A 23,828-nucleotide genomic window follows, 5' to 3' on the forward strand; every position below is an offset into this window, starting at 1 on the left:
TTTTGGGCGAGCCAAGACTTTTGAATCCAGAAACAGGAAATGCTGGCAACCGTGCCTTATTATTTGTTAATATACCATTGTTAATAGAATGACACAGAGAAGGCGATTTCCTTGATGGCCGTCTGATAACTGTTTGTTATTTTTTTCTAATTGATTACTGCCTGTTTGTTGATCTGCAAGCTCACCAGCCAGTCACTTGAATCTTATTTCCTGTATGTACCATTTCTGTTCATCATCCTTCAAATGTACAGCAAAGTGACACTTTCAAGTGTGTTGCTTTGAGGTGCAGTAGCTGTGCGAGACCCACCTTGTTTCCTTCCCACTATCTAGGCTTTGCATCACTTTTCCCCCTGCACCCCTCAGCGTAGGCCTTGCCTCGCCTTTATTGTTGTGTTTTTGGAACGATGCTGTCCACAAATTGGCTGTTACAATTCCTTCGACAATGGGTACATGTGTCATCTCTATCAAGAACATTTTTATTGTGTGGAGATTTTGAGACATCCTTATGGGCCTGTCCCACTTGGCGATTTTTTAGGCAACTGCCGGCTACAGTCATAGTCGTAGCAGGTTGCCAAAAGCCGGCGACAACCTACGTCATCCTGGCGACAACCTACGACAGCGCCTACGTCAGGAGAAGTCAAGTTACGCTCATTGGCGTCAAACCCATTGTCGGCAAAAAATGTTCAACATGTTGAAAATTTAGCGACGACCAGAAAGACGCTACGACTTTTTGCGTGACTGAAGAGTCCATTCCCGGCGACCACCGGCAAACATGTGGCAACAAACTAGTCACATGCAGTTGCCTAAAAAATCGCCTAAGTGGGACAGGCCCATTAGGCTGAGAATAAATGCGTCATGCTAGGTTCATGCATGTGAATCGAGTACCACTGATATTTACGATTAATTAATTGCAGAGGGACATCGGTTCGCGGGACGACCGCAATGGAGGTGACGGCTGCAATGGGCCTTTGTGGCCAGCTGTAGCTGGGACTGTAAAATGGCGCCTCTTGCATATGGACTCAGTGGGCTGTGCTGTACATTCTGTACTGACCGGGGTGATTGTGCCTGTGTGTGGGGATAGTCTTCTTGAGCAGTATGCGGAAATTGACTTCACTATACCTGGAACACGTGACAATAAAGAAACCATTGAAATCATTAATTCCCGTGTACACTTAAACGCCATTCTTCTGTTTATTGAGAATCAGAATTTAAAGCATCGTCAACATTTTTTGTCTCTGACTAATTATGGCCATGTGGGTGAAAACCTCTTTATTTGCAAAGCCGTCTGCTGACTAAAATAAATGATAACTCTCGAAAATACGCCCTTTAATGTAAGACTATCGACACTTTTGCACCAGCGGAGGAATAGTAGGATGAGATTGTCTGTCGTAGTGCGGGGGTGTTTAATAACAATTGGGAAATACATGGTGAGAGGATCACCAAGAAGGATTGCTGCTGACAGGATACAAACATTCAGAGAATTATTTGTTCTACTCACTCACTTAAGAAAAAATAGGAGGTTTCCACTAGCAGCTGGTTGAGCCCCCGTTAATTATTCCAAAACCAAACATCTACCACAACATTGACATAAGTGGGGATGAGGGATCCAAATGTGGCGAAAGGAAGCCCAGATTAACAAGTTGCTGTCTGACGGAACCTGTTACATTGCACAAGAACATTTACTGCAGATGTTTGTATTCGGATCCGCTGGCTGGGAAGGACCTCAGTGGTGGGTGAGGAGCCTGTTCATGCACTTCTAGGTTCTTACCTGACCTTCGAGGTGTTGCTGATGCAGCAGCCTTTTTGAGGCAGAGAGCTGAACCGTCTGGAGGTAATTTTGATCTAATTTGTCAAGGAGGTAGGAAGTTATGGCATCAGGTGGAGCTTTAGCCGGGAATAAAACGAGGTGAGATATTTTTTAGTTTAGTTTAGATCGTTTAGTTTAGAGATACAGTGCAGAAACAGGCCCTTCGGCCTACTGAGTCCACGATCCCCGCACACACCAGGGACAATTTTACATTTACACCATGCCAATTAACCTACAAGCCTGTATGTCTTTGGAGTGTGGGAGGATATCAAAGATCTCGGAGAAAACCCATGCAGGTCACGGGGAGAACGTACAAACTCCGTACAGACAAGCACCGGTAATCAGGATCGAACCCAGGTCTCTGGCGCTGTAGGGCAGTAGCTCTCCGCTGTGCCACCGTGCCGCACACTATAAAAGAGTATTGTACCAAATCCCATCACTTCCTATAAGTAAGCCAAATTAAAGCTGCCCCCCCCCCCCCCCCCCCCCCCCCCCCCCCCCCCCCCCCCCCCCCACGCACACAAACTTGTGAATCAGACTTGTTGCTGCTTTTGAAGAAACGTGAGCTTTGAATGATTAATGTTTGACTTTATCTTCTAACATTGTCTGCCATTGTGGCCAATGTCCCAGTTCCATGCTCTCCGGCTCTACATTGGAGCAGTCTGGACACTTCACCTGAACCCAGATATCAACATTCTATTTGCTTGCTAGAAATCATAATCAGTTGCCAGGAAGGTAACTGCTCTGCAACAATTCCTCAGTTCATTAATGTAAAGGAATCGTTGTGTTGTTTATGTCTCAAAGACGTCCTAAAGAGTTGAATAAGTTACCTTCACAATTAATATTGTAATGCAGGTGACTACATTGTACGAGTCGATGTCCCATAAATGGTAACTATGATGAGACCAGTAAACGAGCACTTGGTTGCATTGACTGACAGCAGTTTGTGCCAGGAGAATAATAATAATAATAATGGATGGGATTTATATAGCGCCTTTCTAATACTCAAGGCGCTTTACATCGCATTATTCATTCACTCCTCAGTCACACTCGGAGGTGGTAAGCTACTTCTGTAGCCACAGCTGCCCTGGGGCAGACTGACGGAAGCGTGGCTGCCAATCTGCGCCTACGGCCCCTCCAACCACCACCAATCACTCACACACATTCACACACATTCACACACAGGCAAAGGTGGGTGAAGTGTCTTGCCCAAGGACACAACGACAGTATGCACTCCAAGCGGGATTCGAACCGGCTACCTTCCGGTTGCCAGCCGAACACTTAGCCCATTGTGCCATCTGTCGTCCCAAAAGACCTCACGTCCTTCCTCTTTGCAACTCTCTGGATAGTTTGCCTCCGTCTGACTCTTTATCTGAAAGAAGACACCACTTGCCCATCCTTAGCTCACTGAGACAGCAGACCAATGATCCACTCAACCCGAGATTTGACCGATGAGCAAGGCTAACATAGGAAGAAACTGCAGATGCTGGTTTAAAACCGAAGATAGACACAAAGTGCTGGAGTAACTCAGTGGGACAGACAGCATCTCTGGAGAGAAGGAATGGGTGGCGTTTCGGGTCGAGACCCTTCTCCAGGTCTGACAAAGGGTCTCGACCCGAATCGCCACCCATTCCTTCTCTCCAGAGATGCTGCCTGTCCCGCTGAGTTAATCCAGCACTTTGTGTCTAAAATGAACGACGCATTTACAAACACATCAGAAGAATGCAGGAATGGAACACATTTGTCATCCTTTGTCAACATCAAACACTTCTTAATCGCACATAAAATGACGTGAGTCAGACTCAGAATTAACTCTTCCTTTACTCCGCTAATTCATGATGCCCTCACACTAAACCTCAGAAACATGTTTCTATGTTTCTATTAAGAGCACCTCCTACTGCCCCAAGTACAAAGTTCCACTTCCTACGCCTACCATTTTCAAAGTATCTCTTAATGAGATGGCCATTATGAAAGCTTAGTGTTGAGGACACTTATAAACCAAATGAAGACTTTCCAAGCAGATTATACATAAGAAGCAGAGAGAGATGAAACATACATCTTCCCTACCTGTGCTGAGTTAGAATCCAAAGTTGCAAACTTTGTGCTCATCAATCATTGTACCTAGCATCAAAAAAAATATATTTTTTCCAATAGGAACAGAGTGACCTGACTGAAATTCAGGCATAGTTTTATTTCATTTTTATTCCATCCTTACCAAGACCACCGATTTCATCTAATTACAGGACAGCAAGGTTGTCTGATCAATAAAGCCTCAAAGAACACTCATGAGCCAACTGTTCTGGACCACAAAAGTCCAACTAAACTCAACGTCATTTGTGGACTTTCATTTCCTTCAGCCTTCTGTGCCTTTAAACTGTGAAGGAGCATGGGGAGATACTTAAATTCTGGAAAAATGCGCCCACACCAACAATAAAAATGTGGACATCAAATATGTTTGAAACATTACATCTGGAAGAGATGAGATTCCTCTTAGCAGGTAAAGCAGACCAATTCCAAAAGACGTGGTCTACGTTTATGGACCTATTACAAGCATGAGGTGCAATAGTAATTTAAAAAATAAATAAATAAATAAATGGTATCAGGACCTGGCAATGGGAGGTAAAACAACAAAAACAGACTTGGTTGGTAGTCCCCTTTCTGCGGAGTTTAATGGTATAATAGAGCGATTGTTCCTACTTTCTTTTTCTTTCTTTTCTAGGGTCTACTTTCTTACTTTACTTCCTTCTCTAACTTCTTTTCTAAGGGGCTTTTTTTCCCCAACACTCTCTTGCACTTCACGACTCTTGCGCACTTTCTTTACTTTCCTTACTTCTATCTTTTTCTTAAAGCTCAAAAAAATGAAGCGGTACAAAAAATGTATTAAGATATATGTGTTGTGTATTATTGTAATTTACCGTACTTCTAATAAAAATAATTTTAAAAAAAAAGAGAGATATTTGAGTGTCTGTTCACCCCATTACAGGAAGGACATGGAAGCTTTGGAGAGGTGTGGAAGAGGTTTTCCAGAATGGTGCTTGGATTGGAGGCGTTAGCTTTCAGGAGAGGTTGGACAAACTTGGATTGTATTCTCTGGAGCAATGGAGGCCGAGGGGAGACCTGAAGAAAATATGTTAAATTATGAGAGGCATAGAGAGGGTAGACAGTTAGAATTGTTTTCTCAGGATGGAAATGTCAAAGGGTGGAGGGCTAGCTTTAAGATGAGTGGGGCAAAGTTTAAAGGAGATTTGCAGGGCAAACTTTTACACAGAGAGTGGAGGGTATCTGAAAGATGCTGCCTGGGATAGTGGTGAATATTGAGGCAGATACAATAGTGGCATTTAATAGGTTTTAGGATAGGCTCAAGGATATGTAGGCATGGAAGGATGTGATTCAAGTGCAGGCAGAGAGTTTAACTTGGCATCATGTTTGGCACAGATATTGGCCAAAGGGCCTTTTTCTCTGTTGTGCTGTGCTACATTCAGATGGATTCCAATGATATGCAGGGCTCCAAATGTGTTATGAAAAGAGTGGCACATCAGCGCAGAGTTGCTGAGACCCGGGTTCAATCCTGACCACAAGTGCTGCCTGTACGGAGTTTGTACGTTCTCCCTGTGATCGCATGGGATTCCTCCGGGTGCTTCGGTTCCCTCCCACAACCCAAAAATGTGCAGGTGTGTAGGTTATAGTCATGGAGTCATACAGTGTGGAAACAGGCCGTTCGGCCCAACTTGCCCGCACCGGCCAACAATGTCCCAGCTACACTAGTCCCACTTGCCATGCGCTTGGTCCATATTCCTCCAAACCTGTCCTATCCATGTACCTGTCTAACTGTTTCTTAAACAATCCCATCATTTAAGAAACAGTTAGACAGGTACATGGATACCTTAATTACCTCCCCTGGCAGCCTGTTCCATACACCCACCACCCATTGTGTGAAAAAGTTACCCCTCGGATTCCTATTAAATATTTTCCCCTTGAACCTATGTCCTCTAGTCCTCAATTCCCCTACTCTATAGATCTACCCGATCCATTCCTCTCATGATTTTGTACACCTCTATAAGATCCCCCCCTCATCCTCCTGCGCTCCATGGAATAGAGACCCAACCTACTAAACCTCTCCCTATAGCTCGCACCCTCTAGAACTGGCAACATCCTCGTAAATCTTTTCTGAACCCTTTCAAGCTTGACAATATCTTTCCGAAAACATGGTGCCCAGAACTGAACACAATATTCTTAATGCGGCCTCACCAACGTCTTATTCAACTGCAACATGACCTCCAAGGAAGGTTAATTGGCTTTGATAAAATTGTAAATTATCCATAATGTGTAGTATGTACAGGGTGATTGCTAGTTGGCGTGGATTCAGTGGGCCGAAGGGCCTTTCCAAAGCTGTAACACTTAAAAATGAAATCTTGAAATGATCAGAGGATGAGATGAGAAAGAAACAGCCTAGTTAAAAGACACCTGTACAGGTACATGCAAGGGAAAGCTTTCGAGGGGTATGAGCCAAAAGCAGGGAAATAAGCCCAACTTAGATGGAGCATCTTGGTCAGCATGGATGAATTGGGCCAATGATCCCATGACTCTGTGCTGTATGATTCCATGACTATGACTCAATTGAAAATGCTTGTGATCTTTGTTCACTCATCATTGTTTTATTCTCCTGGTCCGCATGGCTTCAATGAAAATATACTTAAAGGTGTAACATAGCTCACCTTAATCAGTACAGTATAGTGATGTAGATCTGTGCGGATCTTATTTTGGTGAGGAACGGCCCTTCACGATTCTTGCTGAAATTACTGATGCCCTGGAATCAAGCTACTCTGCAGATCTATCTCACGTCTCCACTCTTCTCCCATTTACCTGTTAAGAACAATCGGTTATGGTCCAATTCATGATGGCAGTGAGATAAGATGCTGCCTTTACTTTATTTCTGTCTATGATTTCTTCTTTTTCATTGAAGGACTTTAAAGCGCAGGTTGGATTTTCACCACAATCCAGCACTCGTCAGTGAATATTTGTGACTTACCAAAGTGCAATTCTTAGTCCTGAGTTCCTAACCTGTACACCCATGTGTGCTGGAATGCCAGCGTTCAGTCAAGGCACATTACAAACATGAATTCTAAAATGACAGAGAGTCGAAAAAGGAGGCTACACTATCTGCAGCAAGCTTTACACAATGCAGGTTACTGCTGGCAAAGACAGCATCACCCCCAAACCACCCAAATTCACATATTAGTTTTGGTGATAGGCTGGTGATTTTGCTAATTGAACAGAGGTAAAACAACTTCCTAATAGTTAGTGTGATAAGGCAGGAGCGAGAATGAGAGAGAGAGAGAGAGAGAGAGAGAGAAGGAGAGAAAGAGAGGACAAAAGAGAGGGAGAGGGAAAGGGAGAGAGGGAGGGAGAGGGAGAGTGTGAGGGAGTAGATTTTCGCTTTCTCTTTCTCCTTTCTCTTCTCTTTCTTTCTCTTTGCTTTCTCTTTCTCTTCTCTTTCCGTCCTTCTCTTTCTCTTTCTACTCTTTCTCTTTCTTCTTTCTCTTTCTCTCTTCTCTTTCTCTCTGTCCTTTCTCTCTCTCTTCGCTTTCTTCTCTCTTTCTTCTCCTTTGCTTCTTATCTTTTTTCCTCTTTCCTCCTAGAGAGCTGATGGACTCTCTGTCATTCTGAGCTTCGCTACTTTTCTGTTGAGTTAGAAACCTGATACCTTTGAGTTCATTTTCAAAAACAATTCTCTATGTTGTTCATTTCTCAGCTTTTATTGCCGCAGTATCTCGTACATCTTGTACACATTACGGCGTATTTTAATTAAATCAAAGGAAGTAACTCTCACCCAATCAAATGTAAAGCAGGGCAAAGCAAAGCAGGCACATGTTTCAATTTGAATCAATCAACAAAATAAGCAAACCAGAGATCTAATGCATGATGGCAATCTACCATGTTTGGCCAAATAGACCACTTACCAGAGTAAATCTATAACACATTCTCCCCACCACATCAAATAAACAATGCAGGAAGGAACTGACACGGGAAATGTTGAATTAGCAGTCGATGTTAAGGGAAAATGCAGTGACTAAAAGACAAAGAAGAACAACAAACAAACCCCAACTGAAAAGACACTTGAGACCATTGAAGGGAAAATCATTTAGAAAATGAATGACAAATGTTTTCAGGCATCCTTTCCAAGCTTTCAGTCCGGAAATATTGCTAAATAATGCCACCTTGTTTATTTCTCTGTGCAATATTAACTGAGTAGTGAAATTTAAAATCTTTATTAAAAACATTTTAATAAAAAGTCAGTGTCTTGAGGTATTCTTCTGTTCCATTGCGTGGAAAATAATATTATGGCCCATGATTTCAATTGTGAATCACCAGAGACGAGTCGAATATATCTACTGAATTTGATCTAACCTTCAGTTTTATTCAGGTATGATGCTGCTCTGGTTCAACGAATTAGTTATGTTAAGAACATGATTTAACTGGAAATATTCAGTTCCATGCAATTCTTTTTGAGAGATTCTGAGTAAATTCTATTTCTTGAGGCCCATTGCCAGATTATCAGTTTGCAGCTTTAATTTGCAGCGATTGTTATCTCATAAATGTAATTTTCCTGGTATTAATAGAATGGAATAATCTGAAATGTTTCCTCTTTCACCATAATAAAGATAGCAACAACAGCAAAGCTTATTAATACCGAGAGACAAGACGAACGCATGGATCCCACAGAATATGTTAACTATTATTATTAAAAATGTAACATCTGGATTTCAAAAAACAATCAGGCAATCAGATTCAGATTCAGATTCAATTTTAATTGTCATTGTCAGTGTACAGTACAGAGACAACGAAATGCATTTAGCATCTCCCTGGAAGAGCGACATAGCAAATGATTTGAATCCGTCAATATGAGTCTTGTAGTTTACAGCACCATCTCAGCCTCTCAGCCTCTCAGTATATTGACCATCCTATCGGTTGATAGGCATTGGGATTTTGGGACCTTTATCTACAGGATGTGTGCATCACTGGTCAATTCAACTTGATCCAAACATGAATCCCGAACATGAATTCCAAGGGTCTAGATAGACTGGCCACCCTGGCATTAAGGCAGCATTTGACTGAGTGTGGCTGATCCTGATTATACTGAAGTCAATGAATTTCACTTCAATGTTAAGAATCATGCCTTGCACACAGAGAGCGTTTGACGGCACTGGGCCTGTACTCTCTGGAGATTTGAAGAACGAGGGGGGGCCTCATCGAAACGTACCGAATAGTGAAAGGCTTGGGAGAGAGTGGATGTGGAGAGGATGTTTCCACTAGCGGGAGAGCCTCGGACTAGAGGTCATAGCGTCAGAATTAAAGGACGTTCCTTTAGGAAGGAGATGAAGAGGAATTTCTTTAGTCAGATAATTTATCTACAAACCTACAGGTCTTTTGGAATGTGGGAGGAAACCGGAGCAGCCAGAGATAACCCATGAGGTCACAGGGTAAAACGTACAAACTTCGCACAGACAGTAGCCGTAGTCAGGATCGAACCAGGGTCTCTGGCACTGTGAGGCAACAACGTTACATCTGCGCTAATGTGCTTTCTTTCTTCATAAGTAGGGATGTCCAATGGTGATCACGCAGGCTCCTCCATTAGCACCTCCCAAATTCATGACTTCTACCACCAAGAAGGACAAGGTGCATGTGAACACTATCACTTGTAATCTGACTTAAATCTGACTGAATTCAAAATCAGTCTGAAGAAGGGGCTCGACCCGAAACGTTGCCTATTTCCTTCGCTCCATAGATGCCGCCTCACCCGCTGAGTTTCTCCAGCATTTTTGTCTACTTTCAAAATCCTAGGACTTTTGGTACATCAACACTCTGTGAGCACCTTCACCAGAAGGTTGAAGGAGGCTGCACTAAACTGCCTTCTCAAGAGCAAGTAAGGATGACCAATATATTATGAAATGAAGGAGCTTACAGAGAGTGGTCGACACTTTCCAGTCCATCACAGGTAACTTCCGACTATCGAAGGGATCTATAGGAAGTGCTGTCTCAACAAGACATCCAGTATCATCAAAGTTCCCCCCCCCCCCCCCCCCCCCCCCACCCTAGCCACGTTCTCATTTCACTCCTACCACCGAGAAGAAGGTATATGTGTGTGAAAACCATGACCATCATCTGGTTTAAGAATAGCTTCATCCCAACAACCATCAGTCTCTTGAACACTACACAACACTAATCTCAACCATGAACTTCATTGGACTGCCTTTGGTTGCATTAAGGACTACGTTTTTTTTGCATTGGTATTGTGGTTATTAATTTATTGAATATGCATTTTTGTTTATTATATATTATCTATGCGCATTGCTTTTGCAGGCCTGTTATGCTGCTGCAAGTAAGAATTCCATTATTCTGCAGTGAGTACATATGATAGTTAAACACTCTTGATTTTCTTGAATCTTGAAATGCTGGCCTCGCCAGTGACACTCCAATCACAATAATGAATGAAAGGAGATTCTTCTGATGTAGGTACTCCGTGTATGGAAACACGTAGATGACAGTAGGCACATAACGTAACCTAAAAGGTTATAGGGGTCCAAAATAGAGAGGCTGTAGCTGTACAAAACTTTGTTAGGCAGATCATTATCTTGGCAACTCAGGCCTTGGTAAGTGAGCAGAGTCAATTCACCAGAATATTACCAAACCTGACCCTTCTTCAGACACCGTTTCGGGTCGAGACCCTTCTTCAGTCTTGACCCGAAATGTCACCCATTCCTTCTCTCTGCCTGTCCCGCTGAGTTACTCCAGCGTTTTGTGTCTGTCTTCAGTTTAACCCAGCATCTGCAGTTCCTTCCTACAGATTTCACTGAGGTAGTTCTTCTCAGACATTGCCTGACAAACGATCTGATGACTCCTAACAGCAGAGTCTGCAGGATGTGGATTATTACCCTGAGCTCCACTATAATTAGTGCCTCTCAGTTTCTCTACCAGAAAACATCAAGGCTGGTTTGATGAGAATAACTAAGAAAAGCAATTGCTAATTGGCCACAAACACAAGGTGTTGTTGGATTGTAAACTTGACTGTGTCTGGAGGGCAAAGAAAGAGTTTTACAGGCAGCTGAGTTTGTGGTCCAACAGAAAGTCCATGACCATTGGTTTAGTTTAGATCCATTTAGAGATACAGCATGGAAACACTCCCTTCGGCCCACCGAGTCTATCCTCGTTCTACCCTACACACTGGGGACAATTTACAAATGCCAATTAACTTACGAACCAGCACGTTTTTGGAATATGGGGAAAAAAACGGTGCACCTGGAGGAAACCCACGCGGTCACAGGGAGATGTTACAAACTCCGTAAAGGCAGCACCCGCAGTCAGGATCGAACCCGGGTCTCTGGTGTGATAAGGCAGCAAGTCGGCCACTGCGCTACTGTGCCACAATAAAGCAGTGGATGGGTGGAAAAGGTGAAGGTGGTCCTGCAACTCGGCAGTAACCATGAAATGTATGGCTTTTTCAGTACTGGGAAGGGCTAAAATGAAGGGGAGATTATTGAGGATACAAAGGTAGTCCACGTCTGCTGGACAGATCATTTTAAACAATCCCTCTTACGTGATTCTCTCTTTGACTGCATCTCACATCATGCTACCTGGACCTGCCATCATCGCATGCCCTAAGACATTAAAGAGGACATAACAATGACAGAGAAGAATGTCAGAACAAATCCGCAGCCTCATCACCCATATCTAGAACGTGAGGGTATTTCAGAGGATCTCAGAGATGTGGTAGTCAGGTTTGTCTCCCTACTGAATATAGGGAGCTCTCCCCCCACTATTGATCATCATCTGGGTCCTTCTCACCACCTCCACCATGAGGGTGAAGAGCTGCTCCCCAAACACCAGAGTGTACTCCATCCACCTTGAGGTATAGATGTGATCTTTGCCCCACCAAAGCTCCAAGAAAAATGTAGGAAATCCTTCAAATCCACTGGTGGGGTGCGTACAATTCACCCATTCCTTCTCTCCTTTCCCACTGAGTTGCTCCAGCTTTTTGTGTCTATCTTTGGTTTAAACCAACACCTGCAGTTCCTTTCTACACATTGCAATTCCAATTATATTTACTCAGCTCTTTTGGGCAGGCCATGTCATTTGCATTCTAAACAAGACACCATACTCCACAAGATGACCAGGAGGGCAGCAGAAATTATAGAAGGATGTTCTCAAAACCTCCATGAAAAGGTATAGACAATGCCACAGACTTATGCAGGCTCATGGCAATCCTGACCCATGGACATTCAAAATAGAGAAGGGGGCATTTGGGACATCACTGGAACCTTGTGCTCTCTGGCAAGAGCACAGAGAATGCAAATGGTGGAAGAAATGGACCACCTTCCAGGCCGCAAGCCAACCTGCCAAGCATCTGCCGCCCGCCTTTGGCTGGGTTTGCTGATTTCACATTGGCTTCATTGGCCACCACAGAATTGGATTGGAAGCAAGTCACCCTCAACCCCTGGGGGACTGTGTAAGAAGACAAAGAAGAGAAAGAAACAGAATGGAGAATAGGGGAAAGAAACTGGAGAAAAACACAAGGGAAAAGCGAGATGGAAAAATGAAATTTTACAGTGGGGTAGCTGATTGCTTTACTTTAGTGCAGTGATGATTTCTCTGAACATCCTATGCTAATAGAATAGATAAAGACATTTTCCAATGGCACACATCCCAATGAAAAATATATATAAGGTCACAAGTGATAGAAGGAGAATTAGGCCATTCGGCTCATCAAGTCTACTCCGCCATTCAATCAAGGTTGATCTACCTCTTCCTCCTAACCCCATTCTCCTGTCTTTTTGTTAAGGGTTATGGGGAGAATCTATCTATCTCTGCCTTAAATATATCCACTGACTTGACCTCCACAGCCTTCTGTGGCAAAGAATTCCACAGATTCACCACCCGCTGACTAAAGAAATTTCTCCTCATCTCCTTCCTAAAAGAACGTCCTTTAATTCTGAGCCCATGACTTCTAGTTCGAGACTCTCCCACTTGTGGATACGAGACAGAGAACATGAGATTAGACGGTAAACCGACAGATATAACGGGACTCTTAACCAGTGTGAAAGAGGAATAGAGAATATTACCGTGAGAGAAAAGAGGAGAGAGACTAATTATTTTAAAAATAAATTAAGGGAAATATTTAAGCAATGCCCTTTCACATTCCCATGACTTTCAGCTTCCCTTCAAGCTTCACTCTCACAGTTTGTAACGTCAGATTTAACTTCCTGCGATTGGTGTACAAATTTAGAATTCACTCTTTTTAATTCCTCTTTTCTCTGTCTTACTCTCCTGACAATCATCAGACCCTATTATTCCATACATTCTGCAGCGATGACAGCAGAAAGCTTTTCAATGCCTTGATCAGTCAATGCAATCCTGGTACTAATTTAATTGTCAACATCATTGTTCACATTTAATGCAACTATAATACGTGTTCTCAAAAGTAGTATGCAGTAGACAGCGAGTTCTTTAACAGTGAATAAATGTCCTTGAAATAAACGTCCATAAAATACTCTTAAACCACTTATGATGTCATTTGAACCCATTGAGTAAGGTGTCATTCTATTGTTCAATGTCAACCACGGTGGTTTTGTTATCTAATCAAGAGTGAGTCAATCTTAACATTTGGTACACTCCTTGTTTTATACGAATAAATAATTCTGAAGGAAGCTTTCACTGGATATCCTCACATCCCCCATAACTCCCATGCAGAAAATGAGTCAGCGTTGATGTTGATTCTACTCCTTACCCTTTGATCTGTCACTGAAAGAAATGAAGCTTTCACTTATACCCACCTTTCACAACCTCATAATCTGCAAATACACTTCCCTATCGATGAAATACTTTTACAAGGAAAAATGTGTAGGAAAGAACTGCAGATGTTGGGTTAAATCAAAGATAGGCACAAAATGCTGGAGTAACTCAGCGGGACAGGTAGCACCTCTGGAGAGAGATCTCTGAACCGCTCACTCCCCTAACATCAGACTGAAGAAGGATCTAGACCGGAAACGCTCCAGAGATGCTGCCTGTCCCGCTGAGTTACTCCAGCATTTTGTATCTATCTTCAAATACTTTTGCAATGAGAGTCAATTTGCACACAAGGCCTCACAAACTACCTATGAAAATTAGTTTAGAGATACAGTGCGGAAACAGGCCCTTTGGCCCACTCGGACCTGCGATCACTGTCTACCTGTGCCTCAGAACAAATAAGATATCCCTGATTCACTGCACTGATTAATCCACATCGACTTTGTTTATAGTATGTACGGCCATTGATATCAGCTTCCTGTTTTGACGCCAGTTTAATTATAAGTTGCATTAAATAAATACATTATCACTCAGCTTTCCCTCTTCAGACTTAAAACTGATTTTTAAAATCCGTCACTCAACAAAGTTGTTAATTAGATGACCAAGTACCAAGCATCTCAGGAGGATATAAAAAAAAATACATGTTATTATTTTTCTAAGGTTTTTACCCAGTAATCACATCACAATTATCACTCTACCAACAACATCAAAAGCAAGTTAAGGGTCTCGACCCGAAATGTCACCGATTACTTTTCTCCAGAGATGCTGCCTGACCCGCTGAATTACTCCAGCATTTTGTGTCTAACTCAGTTGGTCATTTCTGTTTGCCAGTCCTTTCCATGACTACATTTGGGGCCAGGTTTGCCCAAAGTGAGTAAACTACAAAAGTTGCTTCATGGGCTGTGACATGTTCTGGGCCAAAGTGAATTCGTCATTCTTTTAAATTTATTGAAACCTGAACACACAAATGTGTGTTTCAGCTCTAGTTTTATTGGGGTGTGGAAATCAAGGTCACTTTCTAACGTTGCTGCAAAAGGCACTGCCAACTAGGGGCAGCTTTCAATGCCCATGCCTCAGTGCTCTTGACGAAGTAGTCCTGACCTGCTTCCTTGAGTTGCCGCAGTCCATCTGATGGAGGAGATCCCAAAGTGCGTCCATGATTTAGACCCAGTGTTGGTGGAGAAACGGGGTTACATTTCTGCTGCCTGGATTCGTGGGTGTTAGCTTCAAGGAGAGGTTGGACAGACTTGAATTGTTTTCTCTGGAGTGTTGAAGGCTGAGGGAAAACCTGACAGAAGTATATAAAATGATGAGAGGTATAGATAGGGTAAAAAGCCAGAACCTTTGTTCCCAGCGTGGAAATGTCAAAGATGAGTGGGCATAGCTCTAAGGTGAGAGGTGAAAAGTTTAAAAGAGATGTGCGGGTCATGTTTTTTTTATACAGAGGGTGGCACATGCCTGGAATGCACTGCCAGGTGCGGTGGTGGGGGTAGACACAATAGTGACATTTAAGAGGCTTTTGAATAGGTACATGGATATGCAGGGAATAGAGGGATATGGATCATGCGCAAGCAGATGCGATTAGTTTATTTTGGCATCATATTCGGCACAGACATTGTGGGCTGAAGGGCCTGTTCCAGTGCTGTACTGTTCTATATTCTATTTCCAAGTTAGGATGTTGGATGGGCATTGGCTGGCAATGGCACATATACAAATGTGAGCAGTGCTATTGAAATAGCCCAGTAACTGCAGTGCTATTTGTGGAGGGTACACACTGCAAACACTGAACGATGGACTGACTGTTTTGGGTGGTGGAATCACACAGGCCGTGGATGATGTTAAGCTTCTTGAGTACTGTTGGCACTCCAGTTGTCTGGGTAAGTGGAGAATATTCCATTACACACCTGACTTCTGCCTTGTAGACAGCGAGAAGTCTTTGGAAAGTGAGTTGAGTCATTCGCCACAGGATGCAGAGTCTCTGACCTGCGTTTGGAGCCACAGTGTCTTTCTGGTTGGCCCCATTGAGTGTTTGGTCAATGCTGATCTCAGAATATTGATGATGGGGGAATTGACAATGGTAATGCTATTGAACGTCAAGGATAAGTAGTTATGGACTCTTTCTTATAGACTATTACTAAGTAGTTATAGACTTTTTATTGGCATTTTTTTTGTGGCATTAATGTTTCTTGCCACTAATCAACGTAAGCCTGAATGTTGCTTAAAGCCATGGACATTGAGCATGGAGTATATTAGGCTACATAGCAGGTCAGGCAGCATCTCTGGAGAAAATGAATAGGTGATGTTTCGGGTCAAGCCCTTCTTCAGACTGAGACTCTCAGTCTCCGGAGAAAATGTCACCTATTCCTTCTCTCCAGAGATGCTGTCTGTCCAGCTGAGTTACTCCAGCTTTTTGTGCCTATCCTCGGTGCAAACCAGTATCTGCATGCAGTTCCTTCCTACACATTAGGCTACATGATTTATAAACATCTGAAGGCAGTTCTGTGGAATTATAGCTGTTAATGTAAATATAAAATCCTAATATTTTACCATTTTCTCACAGGGTTTGATTTATTTTACAACTACGTTGCTGAATGAACTTAGTTGTGGCAAACACAGTTAAAAGCTATTCTTTGACAACAGATCTGATCAACAGAGGGGACGATTCAGCCCCTGGATTCTTTCATACCATGACTGATGACTTTCATTCAAATTCCAAAGCCTAATAAATCCTGAGTAGCAGAAGATGAATTATTCCCCATTCAAAGCTTTTCTTACAAGTGAGTCTAATTTTCAATGGTTCAATAAAATCCCCTTTTTGAATTAGTTCAGTTAATGCAAATAATAACATGACTGTAGATATAAGGATGCCTTACTTCCATCATAATTATGGAATCGTACGGATCATATATTAAGGACTTAACTATTACTATTAAAAATATTAACCTAAATATATAAGGAATTGTAGATAATTCTATATAGATATATATAATGCCTTATATATTTAGTTAATATTCTAAATATTATATATATACAAAGTTATAATATATATATATCGATTATATATTCTTCTATATCTAGTAATATTCTAAATATATTATTATATAGATATATATTATAGATATATGTATATATATTATAGCTTATATATATATATATAGATTAATATATATAATTATATTATTAATATTATATATTATTTAGCATATATATATCTATATAGATATAAGATATAGATCTTATATTTAGATTTAATATATATATAGCTATAGATATATCTATATATAATATATCTATTATATATAGATAGATAATATAGATATATATAGATAGATATATAATATATGATATAATATCTATATAGATATATCTATATATATATAGATATATATTATATAGCTAGATGATATATATATCTATATCTATCTCTATAGTTATTATATATATATATATATATACATCAATTACTATCCTATATATATATATATATGTCTATATATATATATATAATAATATAATAATACTATATCTATAATAGATATCTATATATCTATTATTATATATCTATATTATATCGATATATTATATCTATATAGAATATTAACTAGATCTCTAAGGAATTATATATACTCGATATATATTATATTATACTTTGTAATATTATATATATATATATATTATATATATTATATAATATCTAATATAGATATATTAGATATATATATATTATACGTTCTATATAATATATATATATATATATGATATATATATTATATATATATTATATAGATATATATATATAATATATATATATATATCTATATATATATATTTACAAAGTAGTATAAATCTACATAATATAAAATTACTAATGGATTTATCAGCAATAAGGATTTCTCTCCCGGAAATATTCAGGGAGCGAGACGTACAGGTTTGTGGGTTAATTGGCTTGGTAAATGTAAAACATCTCCCTAGTGGGTGTAGGATCGTGTTCACATGCGGGGATCGCTGGTCGGTGCGGACTGGGTGGGCCGAATGGCCTGTTTCCGCGCTGTATCTTTAAATTAAAGGAAACAATGTTCCCCGGATTTGCCTAGTTTGCAACCAAAGGTACTTGCGAGGTTTAATGGAAGAAAAAAGGCCGACAACTATTAAAGCTTCCCAATCAAAGGCATCATAGCTACCTTTTGTCTGTTTAGAACGGACCTATGAAAGTGGAGATCAAAGAATCGCACAATGGGGCAGAAGTCACGTTCACATGGTCAGTGGCTGGACCGCCATCAAAGGGGTTTTACTGTTAAGACCCATTGTCAGCGACTGGGCCGGCCCGCCAGCTGGGGACTGAACCATCGCCTCGGCTCCTTTGTAAATAGCAAGCGACTGATATTTATTTTTTGCTCGTAATCTGGAGATTATCCAGTTTGTAAAAAAACACAGCCAGAGAGAAAAAAACCTCTGAAGATATCGCTCAATGAAAACTCAAAGACGTAATGGTTTTCTCTTGACTTTTGAGTAAAATCCCAGCTCGGTCCAATCGAGTTGAAACTCGCTGCGAGAGGAAGTCTGTGGGCGGCCCGGCCACACATGGGCTGAGCTCGTCATAAACGCATGGAAACATCGGCCTATCTCTTACCAGAAATAATGAATTTACACGGCTGCAAATAGATCTTTCCATTCCCCTGGAATAAGAAAAGAATCAGAGAATTAAAATTAGCCCTGAAGTTTGACCCATTTCCTATATTGATAACAGTAAACAATTAAACCTCCCACTTTACAAGTCCTTGTGACAAATAGTTTTGTATTTACTTTTGTCTTCTGATGTTTCTCTTGGACCATATTGTATTCTGTTTTTGTTTTATTAGTCTGTAAGCACAGGTATTCCAAGCGGTCTATCCTGGGTAGACTAAGCAAACTTAGCGAGATGCTCATAGATACAAAAGGCTGGAACAACTCAGCGGGTCAGACAGCATCCCTGGAGAAAGTAATAGGTGACATTTCGGGTCGAGACCCTTCTTCAGACTGAGAGTCAGGGGAGAAGGAAACTACGATACGATAGAACTTTATTTATCCCAGGAGGGAAATTGGTCTGCCAGCAGTCATAAAATACAACAAGATCCATGAAACATGAAATTAAAGTGTTGAGTGAAAAGTCCAGGTTTTGGGATGTGCGAAGATTGGGGAGTAGGGGAGTGAGGAGGGGAGTCAGTCTACCCCACGACAGAAGTGGGCGGAGCTTAAAAGGCATGTCCCACGAGCATGCGACTGCATGCGGCAAACGCGACCAAACCGGAAGCGGGGGCCGCGAGGCGGTCGAGTGATCCCGTACGAGTTGACGTGAAGTTCGAGCGAAGTCCGCGGGAAGTTCGCGCGTGACGTGCGGCGTCAAGACGCTGCGCACGCCCGTCGAGGCGGTGCTTACGACCTTAATGCGGCTGCGGGCCGGCAGGCCGTTGCCGCGCGGAATTTTTGGACAGTGTCAGTTTTTCAGAGCCCCGCACGATGTCGACTCCATACGGCTCCGGCGATTGAAGTGGGACCGGCCCCGCGAGGCCGTATGGCTCAAGCGACCACATTAGGTCGCGCTTGCCGCATGCAGTCGCATGCTCGTGGGACAGGCCCTTTAAAGTTTGACAGTCACAGGGAAGAAGGATCTCCTGTGGCATTCAGTGCTGCATCTTGGTGGAACCAGCCTGTTGCTGAAGGTGCTCCTCAGGTTGACCAGTGTGTCATGGAGGGGGTGAGCTGTATTGTCCACGATTAAAATTAACTAGACATATGAAAAGGTATGATGAACAAAACAAAAACACCAATCCATTATACCATGAGGCGAGATAAACACAATGGTAAAGATTTTGGGAAGCTTGGTTCTCCCGATAAGTGTTTCCACGAAAGCAAAAAAGGAACTAAGAAATCTCTGTTAAGGGCCTGTCCCACTTTCACGACCTAATTCACGACCTCTGCCAAGTTTGCCCTTGACTCATACTCGCAGCATAGTCGCCACGAGGTCGTAGGAGGTCGTAGGGGGTTGTAGGTAGGTCGTAGCATGCTGTGATGCTAGTCGTAGGTACTCGTGGCATCAAGTAGGTCGGGGCGTTTTTCTAGCATGATGAAAACTGTCCACGAGTAAAAAATGTTGTGAATTAGATCGTGAAAGTGGGACAGGCCCTTTACACTATTGTATTTGGGTTAAACACCTCCCCTGTAATGGACCTTTTTTTGAGATGTAGATCCAAACTCAAACATAGACATAGAAACATAGAAACATAGAAACATAGAAATTAGGTGCAGGAGTAGGCCATTCGGCCCTTCGAGCCTGCACCGCCATTCAATATGATCATGGCTGATCATCCAACTCAGTATCCCGTACCTGCCTTCTCTCCATACCCTCTGATCCCCTTAGCCACAAGGGCCACATCTAACTCCCTCTTAAATATAGCCAATGAACTGGCCTCGACTACCCTCTGTGGCAGAGAGTTCCAGAGATTTACCACTCTCTGTGTGAAAAAAGTTCTTCTCATCTCGGTTTTAAAGGATTTCCCCCTTATCCTTAAGCCGTGACCCCTTGTCCTGGACTTCCCCAACATCGGGAGCAATCTTCCTGCATCTAGCCTGTCCAACCCCTTAAGAATTTTGTAAGTTTCTATAAGATCCCCTCTCAATCTCCTAAATTCTAGAGAGTATAAACCAAGTCTATCCAGTCTTTCTTCATAAGACAGTCCTGACATCCCAGGAATCAGTCTGGTGAACCTTCTCTGCACTCCCTCTATGGCAATAATGTCCTTCCTCAGATTTGGAGACCAAAACTGTACGCAATACTCCAGGTGTGGTCTCACCAAGACCCTGTACAACTGCAGTAGAACCTCCCTGCTCCTATACTCAAATCCTTTTGCTATGAAAGCTAACATACCATTTGCTTTCTTCACTGCCTGCTGCACCTGAATGCCCACTTTCAATGACTGGTGTACCATGACTCCCAGGTCTCGCTGCATCTCCCCTTTTCCTAGTCGGCCACCATTTAGATAATAGTCTGCTTTCCTGTTTTTGCCACCAAAATGGATAACCTCACATTTATCCACATTATACTGCATCTGCCAAACATTTGCCCACTCACCCAGCCTATCCAAGTCACCTTGCAGTCTCCTAGCATCCTCCTCACAGCTAACACTGCCCCCCAGCTTAGTGTCATCCGCAAACTTGGAGATATTGCCTTCAATTCCCTCATCCAGATCATTAATATATATTGTAAATAGCTGGGGTCCCAGCACTGAGCCTTGCGGTACCCCACTAGTCACTGCCTGCCATTGTGAAAAGGACCCGTTTACTCCTACTCTTTGCTTCCTGTTTGCCAGCCAGTTCTCTATCCACATCAATACTGAACCCCCAATGCCGTGTGCTTTAAGTTTGTATACTAATCTCTTATGTGGGACCTTGTCGAAAGCCTTCTGGAAGTCCAGATACACCACATCCACTGGTTCTCCCCTATCCACGCTACTAGTTACATCCTCGAAAAATTCTATAAGATTCGTCAGACATGATTTACCTTTTGTAAATCCATGCTGACTTTGTCCAATGATTTCACCACTTTCCAAATGTGCTGCTATCTCATCTTTAATAACTGACTCTAGCAGTTTCCCCACTACCGATGTTAGACTAACTGGTCTGTAATTCCCCGTTTTCTCTCTCCCTCCCTTCTTAAAAAGTGGGGTTACGTTTGCTACCCGCCAATCCTCAGGAACTACTCCAGAATCTAAAGAGTTTTGAAAGATTATTACTAATGCATCCACTATTTCTGGAGCTACTTCCTTAAGTACTCTGGGATGCAGCCTATCTGGCCTTGGGGATTTATCGGCCTTTAATCCATTCAATTTACCCAACACCACTTCCCGGCTAACCTGGATTTCACTCAATTCCTCCAACTCCTTTGACCCGCGGTCCCCCGCTATTTCCGGCAGATTATTTATGTCTTCCTTAGTGAAGACGGAACCAAAGTAGTTATTCAATTGGTCCGCCATATCCTTGTTCCCCATGATCAACTCACCTGTTTCTGACTGCAACACATCCTGTCACTTACAAAGAACAGTGCAGCACAGGAATAGGCCCTTCAGCTCACAATATATGTATCAAACATGAGGCCAAAATAAACTACTCATTTGCCTACACATGATCCATATCCCTCCATTCCCAGCATATCCATAAGCCCCTCTAAAAGCCTCTTAAACATCACTATCATATCTGCCCCTTCTACCACCCTTGGTAGCACATTGCAGGCACTCGCCATTAGCTGTAATGGTGTAAATAACATGCCCCGCACATTTTTCTTTAAATTTTACCCCTCTCACTTTAAAGCTATGCCCTCTAGTCTTTGACATTTTCATCCTGGGAAAGGTTCTGACTGCCGACCCGATCTATGCCTTTATATACTTCTCTCCTCAACTTCTGGCATTTGAGACAAAATGATGTATCTTTGACTTCATTTAAACAGTGCACTCTGAATATGCCAGTAAACTCCTCTCAATTAATCATCGCCAGATTGGAACATGGAGTTGATGAAAGGAGAAATTAGTTGGAATAAACTCAGAAAAGTGGTGGCTGTCCATAGCAATATCTGTGGAGGGTGAAATAGAAATATAGAAAAATAGGTGCAGGAGTAGGCCATTCAGCCCTTCGAGCCATTCAATATGATCATGGCTGATCATCTAAAATCAGTACCCCGTTCCTGCTTTTCCCCCATATCCCTTGATTCCTTTAGCCCTAAGAGCTAAATCTAACTCTCTCTTGAAAATATCAAGTGAATTGCCTCCACTGCCTTCTGTGGCAGAGAATTCCACAGATTCACAACTCTCTGGGTGAAAAAGTTTTTCCCCATTTCAGTCCTAAATGGCCTACCCCTATTCTTAAACTGTGATCCTGGTTCTGGACCCACCCCCCAACATCAGGAACATTTTTCCTGCATCTAGCCTGTCCAATCCTTTAAGAATTTTATATGTCTCTATAAGATACCCTCTCATCCTTCTAAATTACAGTGAATACAAGCCCAGTCGAACCATTCTTTCATCATGTCAGTCCCGCCATCCTGGGAATTGACCTGGTTAACCTACGCTGAACTCCCTCAATAGCAATAATGTCCTTCCTCAAAGTAGCAGACCAAAATTGCACACAAATAGAATTCATGCTTCACATCAACGATCCTTCATTCCTGCAGGAGAGGATTCCAGTGCCTTATCCTGGTCTCCAGGAATTCTAGATTAAACACCTGCAATTTGTTGAAAACAACCGAGAAGAAAGTTGTGAGTTCACCAACCTGAGATGTTGACTGCTTCCTCTTTCCACAGATGCTGAGTGCTTCTGGCATTTCTGTTCTTGTTTTCAGATTCCAGCCTGCGTGGTTGTATTTGCTTCCTTGTAGAAAATTCATTGGTGCACCTAAAGAATAGGTTTTTCTTTTAAATTTTATTTTGGGTGTTTTATTGAAAAAATAAAATGGGGACAGGGCTCTTTGACCAGGCAGGGGGGTGGGGATGGAGCCAAGAGGTTCTTGGGTGAAATCTAAATAAATGTGTCCAATTCGAGATGACAAAACAACAATAGCAAACCATTCATTTAGATTCTGTTTATTGTTTTAGTGTCAACTCCGGTACTGCTGTTGAAGGGAAAAAAAGACGTATTGGTGAACAACCTTTTGTGACCTCTAGACATGCTTATGAATCAGTATGAAGCTTATGCACTGTTGTAATGCAACAAAATGTGCCAACCTAATTGCCCACAGACCCCACCAGCACTTATGTGGTAATAACCAGGTCTGTTTTCAGTGATGAAGACATAAGGAACTGCAGATGCTGGAATCCTGTGTAGAACACAAAGTGCTGGAGTAACAGTGGGTCCGGCAGCATCTCTGGAGGACATTGGGAAGCGACGTTTTGGGTCGGGTCCCCTCTTCAGAATGAAGGGTGGTCTATCTATACCCAGAGATGCTGCCTGAGTTATCTCTGACAGTTTCAGGGCTGTAAGTAAGAATTTCATTGTTCTATCTGGGACATATGACAATAAAACACTCTTGACACTTGAGTTATTCTAGCACTTGGTATAGGTATTAATAGGGATACTTGAAATAATGCATATCATTTTACATTAAATTCACAGGACAAAGGCAGGCCATTTAACCCACCTGGTTTGCAATGTGAAT

The 23,828-nt window shown here is 42.1% G+C and overlaps 1 long non-coding RNA gene across 1 annotated transcript; it reads right to left on the reverse strand.

The window, feature by feature from the left end:
* Nucleotides 1-1,824: 1,824 nt before the first annotated feature.
* On the reverse strand, nucleotides 1,825-18,488 carry LOC116981625. Its single transcript, XR_004414263.1, has 3 exons — nucleotides 17,830-18,488; nucleotides 6,523-6,670; nucleotides 1,825-1,884 (listed from the first exon to the last, which is right to left on the reverse strand). It is a non-coding gene; the product is annotated as an uncharacterized LOC116981625 (long non-coding RNA).
* Between the last annotated feature and the right edge of the window lie 5,340 nt (nucleotides 18,489-23,828).

Source organism: Amblyraja radiata, chromosome 15, assembly GCF_010909765.2.
Source record: "Amblyraja radiata isolate CabotCenter1 chromosome 15, sAmbRad1.1.pri, whole genome shotgun sequence".
NCBI classification, from domain to species: Eukaryota; Metazoa; Chordata; class Chondrichthyes; order Rajiformes; family Rajidae; genus Amblyraja; species Amblyraja radiata.